Source organism: Rhinopithecus bieti, unplaced genomic scaffold, assembly GCF_001698545.2.
Source record: "Rhinopithecus bieti isolate Rb0 unplaced genomic scaffold, ASM169854v2 scaffold_29928, whole genome shotgun sequence".
Taxonomy (NCBI): Eukaryota; Metazoa; Chordata; class Mammalia; order Primates; family Cercopithecidae; genus Rhinopithecus; species Rhinopithecus bieti.
The window spans coordinates 957906-971953 of NW_016814053.1; the positions used below are offsets into that span (position 1 = coordinate 957906).

At 40.0% G+C, this 14048-nt stretch overlaps 1 pseudogene; it reads left to right on the plus strand.

Moving 5' to 3' along the window:
- Nucleotides 1-12249, plus strand: part of LOC108513632 (ATP synthase F(0) complex subunit C2, mitochondrial pseudogene) — a 49927-nt pseudogene extending 37678 nt beyond the window's left edge.
- Nucleotides 12250-14048: the final 1799 nt, after the last annotated feature.

The window sequence follows — 14048 nt, forward strand, 5'->3', positions numbered from 1 at the left end:
ACAGAAAACCAAACACTGCATGCTCTCACTCACAGGTGGGAAATGAACAATAACAACACTTGGACATAGGGTGGGGAACATCGCATACCAGGGCCTGTTGGCAGGTGGGGGACTGGGGGAGGGAAAGCATTAGGAGAAATATCTAATGTAAATAACAACTTGATGGGGGCAGCAAACCAACACGGCACATGTATATCTGTGTAACAAACCTACGTGTTGTGCACATGTACCCTAGAACTTAAAGTATAATAAAAAAAAAAAAAGAGAGAGAGAGAGAGAGAAAGAAAATAAATATTCATTACACACTGGCATGACTGGCAATAGCTCAGGGGTTTCAAACAGGAGGTTGCAACTCTTAGTGGGATGTGAACCCAGATCATGCCAGTACTGGGGGCAAGGTAGAAAAAAATAGAATAGGCAGAAACATGAGAGGGGGCAAGGAATCAGAGTGTATCACCTGTATTTTTCTCCTAAAATAAACTATGTGTGTACACTGGCTAACAATACTTCTTACTGTAGTCATGGTCCAAAACGTTGGAAAGCCACTGATATGATGTTGAGACTTGCCTGGCATTATTGTGAAAACTGTGTTGGATCAACAGTGAGGATGTTAGTTTTACACTGACGGATGAGGGTAAGCTTTGCTTTGTTCTGGAAATATTACCCTTCTGGAATCACCTTATCTCTTTTTGGATTCTGCAATCCCTGCAAACAGATGGCAATGCTGCATTTAAATCAGAGGTCCTAGTTTTGTTTCATTTTGCTATAACCATTTTCTGGAAGCACATATTGGAATTCAACATTGTTGCATCTAATCTTAGGGAATAAATACAAGTGATAATGTGGGACCAAAAAAATCCATTCTGTGTAATTGATCATCTGTAGTGAATTTACAAATTACATAGTCTCAACATTTTTTAAAGAAGAAGGTTTCTGGTACTTAGAAACTCAAGGGACAAAACTGGCTCTCAAAACTCAGGAGATTAACCTAGTCATTCACAGTAAGGTCTATGTCGAAAATCCACACATTAAAGGATCCCTTGAGGTCAGATTTTTGAGTCTAATAACAAAATGATACTGAGCTAAAATCAGTGGGGTCAGCCATAGGGCAAAATGAAAGACTGCCTGAAATGACTCTCCTTTTTCAACAATTTAACTTAGACCTCAGTTAGCAGGAGCAGTGTCATGGTAAAAAATAAACTGCATCATTTTATTTTAAAAGAAAACTATTGACACTCCATGTCAGTCCCAGACACTCTAGCTAAACTTCAAAATGGAATCCCGAGTCAATTGTTTTAAAATAGACTCTACCTTCCAAAAACACCTGATATTTGACTATTAGTTTCTTCACCCACCATATCAGCATCAAGACCTACCTAGGGTGATTAGAGAGTGACATCTCTTCATCCCTCCTCCTCCCCCATCCTCCCCCTAAATCTCACATGAACAGGGAAGCAGGGCAGACTAATCTGTTTGTGAGGTTTGTGCTTGCATGTGTCGACGTGCGCTATGGGATCTTAACATTGATTGCTATTTATTTTTATGTGTATTGGTTTGTCTGCAAAGGATAATATATCATGTTGTTATCTGACAGCTTCCTTCCAACTAAGACCTTGCAGCATGAATCCAGCCCAGCCCACTTGCCCTCCCAGCTAGACTCCAGCTGTTACTCCTCTGCCACTGAAAACTGGCAGCACCCTCCTCCCCACAACAGATTTTGTGTGTGTGATTGATTGGGATTTTATTTTGGTTTTTCCTGTTTTTAACTTTTCCAGGAGATATACGATTCCCAGATGATTCTTCACTAGCTTGCAAAATTCAGAAAGTGGCCTCTGCAGGAGAACTCTGCCCCTTTGCTTTTGTTTGCTTGTTCACTTACTCTAAAGAAAATGAACTTCTGGTCAATACCCACTTGCTCCAGAAAGGGCACAGCCACTAAAGTACACCAAAAAATCTAAAAGACATTAAAAATATTTCAGGACCAGAGGAAAAAAACTACCTTTCTCAAGGATCCCAGCACATACGGACAGGCAAAATATAAGAACCCTACAGTCTTTGTCTGATAATAAGCTTAAGAGAAAGCAATTTTCCAACCCAGAGCTCTCTTCCATGGTTTACCTCACAAAAAGCCTGGGGTGGGATTTTTTTTTCCTTTGAATAATGTTCCCCTTCACATTCAGTTGATAAGAAGCCTTCTTTTGTGAGAGGCATTTGATGTTCAAAGGGCTCTTCAAAATGCATGTGGACAGCCTTTGGAGAATTCTTAGAACACCAATCTAAATTTGGGTCTTAATAACAGGAAAGTTTTGTCAGCTGTAAACAAACTTCAATGCCAAATTCTAAAGAGTAAGAACAATTGTCATCGGCCCCTGAAGTCAAGGGTAGGTTAGAGATCGACAGTTCACACACTTCCATCCCTCACCATTTAAATGTCAGAACCAGCCATTACTGGACATAGGATACTGTCAGGCTGTCACAAGCAAATCCAATTCTCTGCTGGGCTGCTGTCCAGTCATAACACAATAGTGCAGAAGTATCCATTCTCCATTTTTCAGAAAATTCCTACAATTAAGACACTGCTCTGGGCTTCCCATAAGCATTTGAAGCTCCAGGAGCACACAGGGGAAGATGCAACTAAGACGTGAATCTTTTTCCCCAATTACTTCTTTGTAAGATATTTTCCAGCAAAGGAACAGACCTTAAACCCCTAGGAAAAGTAGGCAGGAAATGAGTCAAAGATAACAGACGAATTGCTGCTGTTTTCCATTCCCACCACTTGATGAAACTCTAAAAACAAACCACTTTTGGTTTGGGTTTTATTTGGGGTTATTCTTTTCACTTTCAAGGAGATTCCTTATTTCTCAGTCCAGAAGAAGGAATCTCAGTTGTCTTGCAAAAATTCAGAATGTGAACTCTAGAGAGCTGCCTTTTTGCTTTTTTTGTTGGTTTTTTTGTTTTGTTTTGTTTGCTAATTCTAATGAAAATGAATTTCCGGTAAAAACTACTTGTCCTACAGCCACTAAAATACAGTGAAACACCTTTACAGTAACACTTACCAGTTGACCATTTGATTCCCCTGTTCTGATTTACCTTAGCCTCTAGTTAACCATAATAATAAAACTAACCAAATGAATTGGGCACTTACTAGATACATCTTACTGTTTCACAAAACTCCATTTAATCCATATGAATTCTCCCTCAACTGGGAGTAGGGGAGTGCAAGACTAGTCCCACCAAAACATAAGTTGTGCAATGAGTTAACACAGAAGCTGCTGGCTGGGCACGGTGGCTCACACCTCTAATCCCAGCACTTTGGGAGGCCAAGGCAGACAGATCACCTGAGGTTGGGAGTTTGAGACCAGCCTGACCAACATGGAGAAACCCTGTCTCTACTAAAAATACAAAATTAGCCGGGCATGGTGGTGCATGCCTGTAATCCCAGCTACTTGGGAGGCTAGGCAAGAGAATCCCTTGAACCTGGGAGGCGGGGATTGCAGTGAGCCTAGATCGCACCATTGCGCTCCAGCCCAAGCAGCAAGAGCAAAACTCCGTCTCAAAAAAAAAAAAAAAAAGCTGCTGCTACTAGCTCTGTATTTTCACTACACCTAAACCTACCTCCCAAACCCGCCCAACACCACTCCTGAGTCACAGACCCATACATCCAACTCAACTTGGATATACTAAAAGCACTACAAGCTCAGTCTCTCCAAAACTTATTTTGTCTTTTTCACCAATCTTCTCTTCCTCCTGTTTTCTCTACAGTGGTAGTAAATGGCATCAACATCCACCCAGAACCTAAGCCAGAAACCATTCTAGACTCCAATCATTCTAAACTCCTCCCTTCCCCTCAACCCCCATATCCATGTCCACTGACCAAGACAGCCTTCACATTCCCCTCAGCTTGACGAAACTTTAGAGAGGCTTCTTGACTCTAGGCCCTGATCTCCCTTTTCTTAGAGCATTTACTTTGGGAAATGCGTAAATACTTTCTCTGTCCTTTTGAGATGTGTGTAAATGTTTTTAGAAGCCTCTTGCCAGTTTTCAACCTAGGCCTGTTTTCTCAAGGACTTGAGAACCATCTCTTTGAAAATGTAAATGTCAAGGAAGATAGTCCCAGGCTGTGTGGGAGGGTAGGAACCTAACTTCAGCCAGCACCTTGCTCTAAGTTGTAAAACTATCTCCTATCCATAAGAGAAAGTTGACTCTTCCTTTGGGTAAAGCCAATTAGCAAACACAAACCACCTCTGTTCTCCCTCTCAATCCAGCTGTTAAAAATCCTCCCACCCTCCGTTTCCGTAGAGTTGAGTTCAGAGTTCTGTTCTCTCTCCCCATGACAATATCCTTGAAAAAAGTCTGTTGTCTTGTCTGTTTAATTTTGGCACAATTTTTGCTATGACACCAGCCAACCCAACTCCTTGACACCTGTCAAGTATTGTTTTTTTTTTTTTTCTCTCTCATTCCAGGGCCAAATCTTTAATTCAAGTTGCTGTCTCACTCATCTAAATGACTACAGTCATTTTCTAATCAGCTTCCCTGATTTCAATCTTTCTCCCTTCCAATCCCTTCTCTACACTGCTGTAGCTAAAATGGTTCAAAAAAAAATGTTTAGTTCACATACTCCCCCTACTTAGAAACCTTCAAAGCTTCCCCATAGTTCCTATGATGGTGGGACCACACACATCCAGGTTTCCCTGAGACAGTCCTAATTTACACATGTTGTACCAGGTTAATTCTCAGCTTCCTTTTACTCTAAAAATGTCCCAGTTAGAAGATAATAACACCCTAGTATAGTGTCTAAGGACTAACCTCCAACATCATCTAACATTGCTCTTCTACACACACCATACTTCAAACACAACAAACTGCTTATGGCAATGGACCTCAACCCTGGCTACAAATTAAAATCATCTGGAAAGTTTTGTAAATCATCTATGATCCAGCTCAATACCAGACTAATTAAATCTGACTTTCTGGGGGTTGGCATTAAGCTGATAGATTTTTTTTTTTTTTAAATGGACTCTCACTCTCTCTGTCACCCAGGCTGAAGTGCAGTGGCGCCATCTCAGCTCACTGCAACCTCTGCTCCCGGGGTTCAAGCGATTCTCCTTCCTCAGCTTCTCAAGTAGCTGGGATTACAAGCATGTGTCACCATACCTGGCTGATTTTTCTATTTTCGGTAGAGACAGGGTTTCACGATGTTGGCCAGGCTGGTCTCAAACTCCTGACTTCAAGTGATTCTCCCGCCTTGGCCTCCCAAAGTGCTGGGATTACCGGTGTGAGCCACCACGCTCAGCCTGATAGATTTTTTTAAGATTCCCAGGTGACTCTCAAGTGAAACCCAACTATAATAAAAACTGCTGACATGCAGTTGCCAGGTCAACCATCTGTGAAACTTTCTCTGGTCTTTCACCTTTATTACAGAACTAACACTGTAATGCCTTTATTACAGAACTAACACTGAATTACCATTATTTACTTACATGTCCATCAATAGCTAAGTTCTGTTGATTCTGTGTTTAATCTATCTTTTGAGTCTGTATCTTCATCTCATTTTCCTTCACTAGTTCATCATCACCTCTCACCCAGGTGACTGCATAAGCCCCTTATTGGTTTTTCTGCTTCCAATCCTCCCCACCCAAATTGCTCCCAGTTATCTTTTGTAAAACCAGTTGAATGGTATCATTCCATTGTTCAACTTTGTGATGGTTCATCACCTACTGTAGGATAATGTCCAAAGTCTACGGTATAGAATTCAAAAACCTTCCCAAGAGATCCCAACATGCCCTGGATTCCCCTCATTTCTACCACCACCCGCCTCAGTCCCACAGGGTGACTCATTCATCTTTGATCAAGCCACCGTGCTTCTACCTCAAATGCCTTATTCTCATTTTCCATCAGGCAAACTCCTTATTTTTAAAAGTTCCACTGAAGTATTGCTCCTGCAAAGCTGTCCCCAGCCAAGAATTAATTGCTTCCTCTTCTCTCCCACATTTTCCCACTTTAAATAGATATAGATCATTCATCACCATTTGGCTTGCATTATGTAAATGCCTGCCTCTGTCACTGGATGTGAACATCTCTAGGGCAAAGGTCAGTGACACCAGCAACTATCACCCTCAGTAAGTGATTGCTGAAGTCATTTCAGAAAACATTTTTAAATCCCTAGCTGGTAAATTGAAGATAAGCATCTTTAATCATTTCTGTCTCTTCATCCATTGAAGAAAGTGGCAGTGGAAACAGCTTAGATCTCCAAGTCCCAACATTATAAGAACTGGAGAGCTCAAAGCAACCTTTGGAAACTGGGTCCAATATACATTTTGCTGGCCAAAAAAAAAAAAAAAAAGGCTCTTTCCAAACTAAAATACTTCCAAACATAAAATCTATTAAGCTATTGCCTTCTACTTTTTAAATTTTGATTTTGAGTTTCAATCATGTTTACCGAAAGGTCACTTATTGATAGAAATGACAAAGCCAAGTAATTTCTTACAAGATCTTAAGAGTGTTCAGGGATGGTTTCTCATTTCTAACCTTTATGGTATAGTTTCAAAGCCTCTGCTTTTATGCTAACAGCAAAATGAGCTGCAAATTTGAGAGTGATAAACACTTTTGTCCCGTCAAAAGACTGATGCTGCTCTAGAAAATCTGCTACTTCCCTAATTCTGGGTTAGTAATGGTTTATTTATATAAAAGTAATATCAAATGACAAGGTCTCCCAGAAACTTCCAGGAATTACTTCTACTATTTTATCAAATACCAACATGGAATCTGCCTCTGCATTTTGGGTAAATGCAGTCTTAAAAGAAATGCACTGGGGTGGGATGCAGAATTTTATTTTTCTGAAATATCTTAAAACACATACTTTTCTCTGAAAAATCTCACATTCAAAAATGCAAATAAATATCATGTGCTACAGATGAAAATCTCTTACTAGCTCCTTAAATCATCTCTCTTCTATAAACAGATTGTTACTTGGACCAAGTGTGTGTGGATCTCCTCCTTCATGGACAATATAATGAGGTGGCATCCACTGAATTAGAATTTATGCCAGCAAACATTTTTTAATAATTGGGTATTTATTTTATTGTATCTTATTAAAATATATATTATATATATATATATACCTAATATAACACACCCACAGATATTGTGGCTTAGAATGAGATAATAGTTGTTACGGCTGCAGTAAACCATCTTATTCAGATTGAATAAAGCACTGCACCCTGGCATAGGCGTGAGTGTTTCAGATCTTTAGCAACTGAACTTCTTAACTGTCTGGAAGCATTGCTAATAATAAACAATGGCCTAGACCTCTAACATGCCTGCTCATATGGCATATTCCACACACATCACGGTGCTCCTTCTAGACATGTATAAGCATATGTAATTTTATCAGAAAAGGCAACTNTCTTACTAGCTCCTTAAATCATCTCTCTTCTATAAACAGATTGTTACTTGGACCAAGTGTGTGTGGATCTCCTCCTTCATGGACAATATAATGAGGTGGCATCCACTGAATTAGAATTTATGCCAGCAAACATTTTTTAATAATTGGGTATTTATTTTATTATATCTTATTAAAATATATATTATATATATATATATACCTAATATAACACACCCACAGATATTGTGGCTTAGAATGAGATAATAGTTGTTACGGCTGCAGTAAACCATCTTATTCAGATTGAATAAAGCACTGCACCCTGGCATAGGCGTGAGTGTTTCAGATCTTTAGCAACTGAACTTCTTAACTGTCTGGAAGCATTGCTAATAATAAACAATGGCCTAGACCTCTAACATGCCTGCTCATATGGCATATTCCACACACATCACGGTGCTCCTTCTAGACATGTATAAGCATATGTAATTTTATCAGAAAAGGCAACTAATTGTCCTTGGCCCTTTCTGATCATGTGTGCATGTGAGTGAGACTGTCAGTACTAAATAAAACCAAAATTAAAAAATAATACTATTGAAGTAAAACTTCCTCTGGGTCTTAAACTAGGTAACATTAAACCTACTATTCCCTTGTTATTGACTGCCCCCAAAATTTCATTCTTCTCAAGGAACTAATTTTTAGTTTTGCATTTTATAAATCAATGACATTTATAATATTTGAAATGTTATATGTAATTTTAATCATTATAGTATTTACAATTTGATACTCTATAATTATAGCATTTATAATTTGATATTTTTTCTCTGTAATAACAGCATGGGGCTTTTAAATTTTATTATTGCAGTTATCTTCTATTTGTGATAAGAAACTGGTTTTTACTGGTAGCAATAATATAACATTTCCTTTTAAAATGAATTTAAAGTTAAAATGGAAGAAGTCTACTCAAAGAAAAATCATAAGAAAATAAGAGTACAGAGGACAGGAAGACATGAACATGGCATAAAAGACGTGCTTTGAAAACACTGTCCTAGGGAAAAACCCTTTACAGAAGTAAACACTATTCCACAGACAGTAAACAACTCACAGTTTTGCCACTGCCAGTTCCTAAACCTGGAAGCACATAAGCAGACAACCATGAAGAATGTTGCTCTGGAAAACATGGATGAAACTTAACATGTTTTTAGAGCATTTGGTTTTTTTGTTTGTATAGAAAAACTCTAACAGAGATGAGTAATTTTTTTGTTGAATCAACACCCAGATAACACAGATAACAGTTTAGCCCTTTTTATTTTTTTTTTTAGATGGAGTTTTGCTCTTGTTGCCCAGGCTGAAGTGCAATGGCGTGATTTTGGCTCACCGCAACCTCCGCCTCCCAGGTTCAAGTGATTCCCTGCCCCAGCCTCCCGAGTAACTAGGATTACAGGCATGCACCACCACGCTGGGCTAATTTTGTATTTTTAGTAGAGACGGGGTTTCTCCATGTTGGTCAGGCTAATCTCGAACTCCCAACCTCAGTTGATCCACCCGCCCTGGCCTCCCAAAGTGGAGTTTAGCCCTTTTTTAAACCCTCAACTCATTCCTCCTTTATGTAATGTAAGATCTCAAGCTTCTCAGTGAGACTCACCGCTGGAGGGTGAAAAATAAAGAAACACTATCTCACAAGTATCCTCACCAACCAGAGAAATATTATGCTGTGCATTATCTTTCTTTGTTGGTATTTTAAAAATAGGGCTCTCTACACACATATTTGAAGCTACATTCTAGTGCATATGTTTTTACAAACCCAAACTCTCCATTCTGGAGATTTCCTGAGACACATCCCTTATGGAGTCATGTACGATAAGCTGGGAGTTACTGTCTCCTTTATCACCATCATGAAAAGCAGAAGTTGGTCTCAGCAACTGAGACACTATTCGTTACTCCCTACATGGGCATGATATAATTACTTCAGACTGTTTAAATTTTCTCAGTGATAGTCAAATGCAGTTAGAAACCGTAGTTAACTTGCTACAATAAAGACAAATTGTAGAGAAATACAATTAAACTAAGTTATTTCCATTCTTATTTTAATAACACCAGAAAAGAGAGTTTGAGGTAACAAGGCAACTCCATAGTTTGCAATATAAAGTGGTAGTAGTAATATGATTTTTATAATAAAAAAAATAGTGTGGGAGCAATACAAGCCTATCCTGATTAACATTCCTAACCTTGCAAATATGCAGGAAAAAATCTTTTCTACAATGATAAATTCCAAGATTAAAAATGGTTCAACTATACTTTGACAGATATTACATTGATACTGTATATTGTCAAGCAAAAAAGTAAAACAGGTTATAAAATAAAATCACAAACTAGGAATGTAGGGAAGCAACACCGTAAGGTACACTTGGAAATTTCAGTGTTCTTTTAGTACATTTTCAGTAGTAGAGTAGTCATCAAGAATTTCTAACGTACCCAAACTGCCTAAAAAATAAAGGAGACCACTGAGAAGATTATTGTAGATATGCAGTATGGAGCATGCCACTAGTTGTCCTTCAACAATCATTCTCCACTTCTTTTATAATAATAGAACCTCCCATTTTCAATTGAGTACATGGATAAAGACTACATTTCCCTGACACCACTGAAGAGAGGTGTACCAATATGACTTCACTTCTGAACGATAAGATGCAAGGGAAAATACCAGATGAAACACCCAGAACGTGTCCTTAAAGGAAAGGGCACAATCTGCCACTTTCCCTTTCTCCTTCCTGCTGGCGGGAGGAAAAACCTGATGGCTGGAACAGGAGCTCTGTCTTAAGCTAGGAGATGGCCTTATGCATAGGGCTATAATGTATATATTATGGAGTGATAAATTGAGTTTATCTGAGAAGAGAGGTTGGTAGATCCAAAAAGGGATCTACCTCCTTTTCATTTAATAATCTTCTGTACTCTTTCAGTTTTTTCTTTTCTTTTACTGTGGACAGGAAGTAAGAGGAATGTGCAAGAGGGACTGAGGAAGAGAGTTAAAGATGTGTCAGAATGAAATGAACTTACGGAGAAGCGAGAAGATCTGAGCAGTGTAAAGGGTGTGCTTTAGTGGGTGCTGCTGGTGCTCCACGTATATCCCCGTTACAAGCTGGCACGCTAATACTTGCCTGTGAGTATAGTTATCCCTCAATTTCCATGGGGAATTCGTTCTAGGACCTCTAGCAGTTACCAAAATCCACAGATGCTAAAATCCCCGATATAAAATGGTGTGGTGTTTGCATATAACCTATGCATAGCCTCCCATATACTTCAGCTCATCTCTAGCTTCATACCTAATACAATGTAAATGCTATGTAAGTAGTTGTTATATGGTATCGTTTAGGAAATAATAAGAAAAAAATCCGTACATGTTCAGTACAAACACAATTTTATTTCTGAATACTTTCCATCTGCAGTTGGTTGATCCCAGGGATGCAGAACGCATGGATGCTAAGAGGGCCGACGGTATTGTCTCAACACAGCTTAGAGCTGTCCCCTTCAAGAGAATTTACCTGGGCCAAACATCAATTGCCTTGCCCAGGAAGCCTACCCACCACCGTAGGAGGCAGATCTTGACCAATGACTGAACAGAATATGCTTTAAGGTAGGATCAATTTCGTGGCTCACGCCTGTAATCTCAGCACTTTGGGAGGCCAAAGGAGGTCAGATCACTTGAGCCCAGGAGTTCAAGACCAGCCTGGGCAAGATAGTGAAACCCCATCTCTACTAAAAATACAAAAATTAGCCAGGCATGGTGGCACACCCCTGTAATCCCAGCTACTCAGGGGAACTGAGCCATGAGAATTGCTTGAGCCTGAGAGATGGATGTTATAGTGAGCCAAGATTATGCCACTGTACTCCAGCCTGGGCAACACAGCAAGACTCTGTCTCAAAAAGATGTAAACCTCGTCTCTACTAAAAATACAAAAAATTAGCCGGGCGTGGTGGCGGGCACCTGTAGTCCCAGCTACTCGGAAGGCTGAAGCAGGAGAATGGCGTGAACCCAGGAAGCAGAGCTTGCACTGAGCCGAAACCGCACCACTGCACTCCAGCCTGGGCAACAGAGCAAGACTCCGTCACCAAAAAAAAAAAAAAAAAAAAGATGTAAAACATACTAAAATAAAATAAAAGATGGGATCCATTTAATAGTAAAATTTCCACTCCAGGGCTTGTGGGGCCTTTGTGGGGCCAGAGCTAGCTAGTCTACAGTTGAAATCACATTCTTATGTATCTTTTTTCCCTTGCCTTATCCTACTTTTCTCCCATCTCTTCTATTGCATGTACTTCCCCAATAAATCACTGGATTTACTAGGGCTCCATGTCAAGCTCTGCCTCTAGGGAACCCAATCTAAAAACCACCACACGGGTTTTCTCTGCATTGGGAGCAGTTCTCCTGCCACAGCCCTCAAACCTCTGAAAATATAGCCTGCTTCAAGTCCCTCTCCACCTCCTCCTTGGTGAGGAACACCTCTCAGCTGCTGAGCCATCCACTCTCTGCAGGGGTGCTGAAATGACCACAGACATGGACAGATGAGAGCCTCAGCAGCTTAGCAGTCTCACGTCCCCATACCTCACTTGCCCATAGCCACAGCTTCCAAACCAGAGCCATTCCCAGGGACATCGACACAGCACCCAAGTTCACTGGGCTGGGGCTGCCACAGTTAGTGTGGCTGACTCTGGGGCTGAGACTGCTATTGTGTTTGGGAGCCTCATTATGGTCATGCCAGGAACCCATCTCTGAAGCAACAGCTCTTCTCCTGTGCCAATCCGGGCTTTGCCCTCTTGGGGCCATGGGGCTCTTTTGCCTGATGGTAGCCTTTCTCACCCTCTTTGCCATGTGAAGGAGCCATCTCCACCTCCCACAGTTCTTTCTCCCATGTCTTGTCTGCCCTATGTGTTCCTTTTCCTGTACCTCCCCAGGCAGCCTGGGCCACATGGTTGGCTCACGGTTTGACAGAGGGAAGACAAATAAATAATCTATTAATAAGGGGAAAAACCACAATACTGAATTGATCCTACGGAAAATAAAATTCACTCACTACTGTTTCATAATTTACATTGTATTTTTTCCTAATAAAAATGGAAGATATTAAATATTTAAACAAGGAACAGCATACTTTCAAACCAGCACACCAGTCTAGAAGGGTGTCGTCTAGAAGAGTATATCCACCTAAATTATTTTTCAGAGTGGCGTATTCAAAGCATGACCCTCTAAATAAAGTTGATCTGCTTTTTCTGTAATCATATTTTATGATCAGTGTCACATGAATATTAAACTTGCAGCTAAGATAGCCTCACTAGGAAACTGCTTACTCTGACACAGTAGTTCTGACCGTTTGAAAGGGGGCCCTATTGGCTACGTCATGGGAAGATTACAGACCAAAACCCACTCACTCTACCTAAAAAATAAGCAGTCAAACAGCCGCACCTATCCAGCTAAGGCTAATAGGGAAATTTTAATCTGCCTAAAACAAAATTGAAACCTTTGACTGTGGAAGACACTGCTTTTATTTTACTGGCAGAGTAATGAACCTTATCTAATCTACTCTTAAATCTTAATTCAGTGTTTTAAAACTACCAGAAGATTCTTCCTTATGTCTAACCCTAAATTTTTCACACAGCAATTTTGTCGTAGACTTAGGCACTAGGTAACAGACTCTATTTCTTATCTTAAATAATTTAAATGTCTACACATTTTCTTATAGGCGCTAACTTTCTAAAAACCAGTATTTCAGGCTATTCACTAACTTTTAGAGCATCTCTCTTCAAAATTAGAAGACTCAAACACATGCACTATTGCTCATCAATGTTCACAATGATGGTAGAGATCGGGCTTTAAAAAATCACTATATAAGCGAAGTGTGGCATATACATATAATGAAATATTATTCAGCTTTAAAAAGGAAGGAAATTCTGACACATGCTACAACATGGATGAAACTTAAGGATATTACATTAAATGAAATAAGCCAGTCACAAAAAGACAAATTGTATTCTCTTATATGAGCTACTTAAAGTAGTCAAAACCATAGAGACAGAAAGCAGAATGCTGGTTATTAGGGGCAGGGGGAAAGGAGGAATGGGGAAATTTTAATCTGTATTTGATGGATACAGAGTTTCAGTTTCACAAGATGAAAAAGCTATGGAAATAGATGGTGGTGACGGTTGCACAACATTATGAATGTATTAAATATCTCTGAACTGTACACTAAAAATAGTTAAGATGGGCTGGGCATGGTGGCTTATGCCTGTAATCCCAGCACTTTGGGAAGCCAAGGCAGGTGGATCATTTGAGGTCAGGAGTTCGAGACCAGCCTGGCCAACATGGTGAAACCCCATCTCCACTAAAAATAATAAAATTAGCTAGGTGTGGTGGTGCATGCCTGTAATTCCAGGTACTGGGGAGGCTGAGGCCGGAAGTAAAATGAGTAAAATGAGGCCGGAGAATTGCTTAAACCCAGGAGGCAGAGGCTGCAGCAAGCCAAGATTGTGCCACTGCACTCCAGCCTGGGCAACAGAATGAGTGAAACTCTGTCTCAAAAATAAAATAGTTGGCCAGGTGCGGTGACTCACGCCTGTAATCCCAGCACTTTGGGAGGCTGAAACAGGCAGATCACGGGGTCAAGAGATTGAGATCATG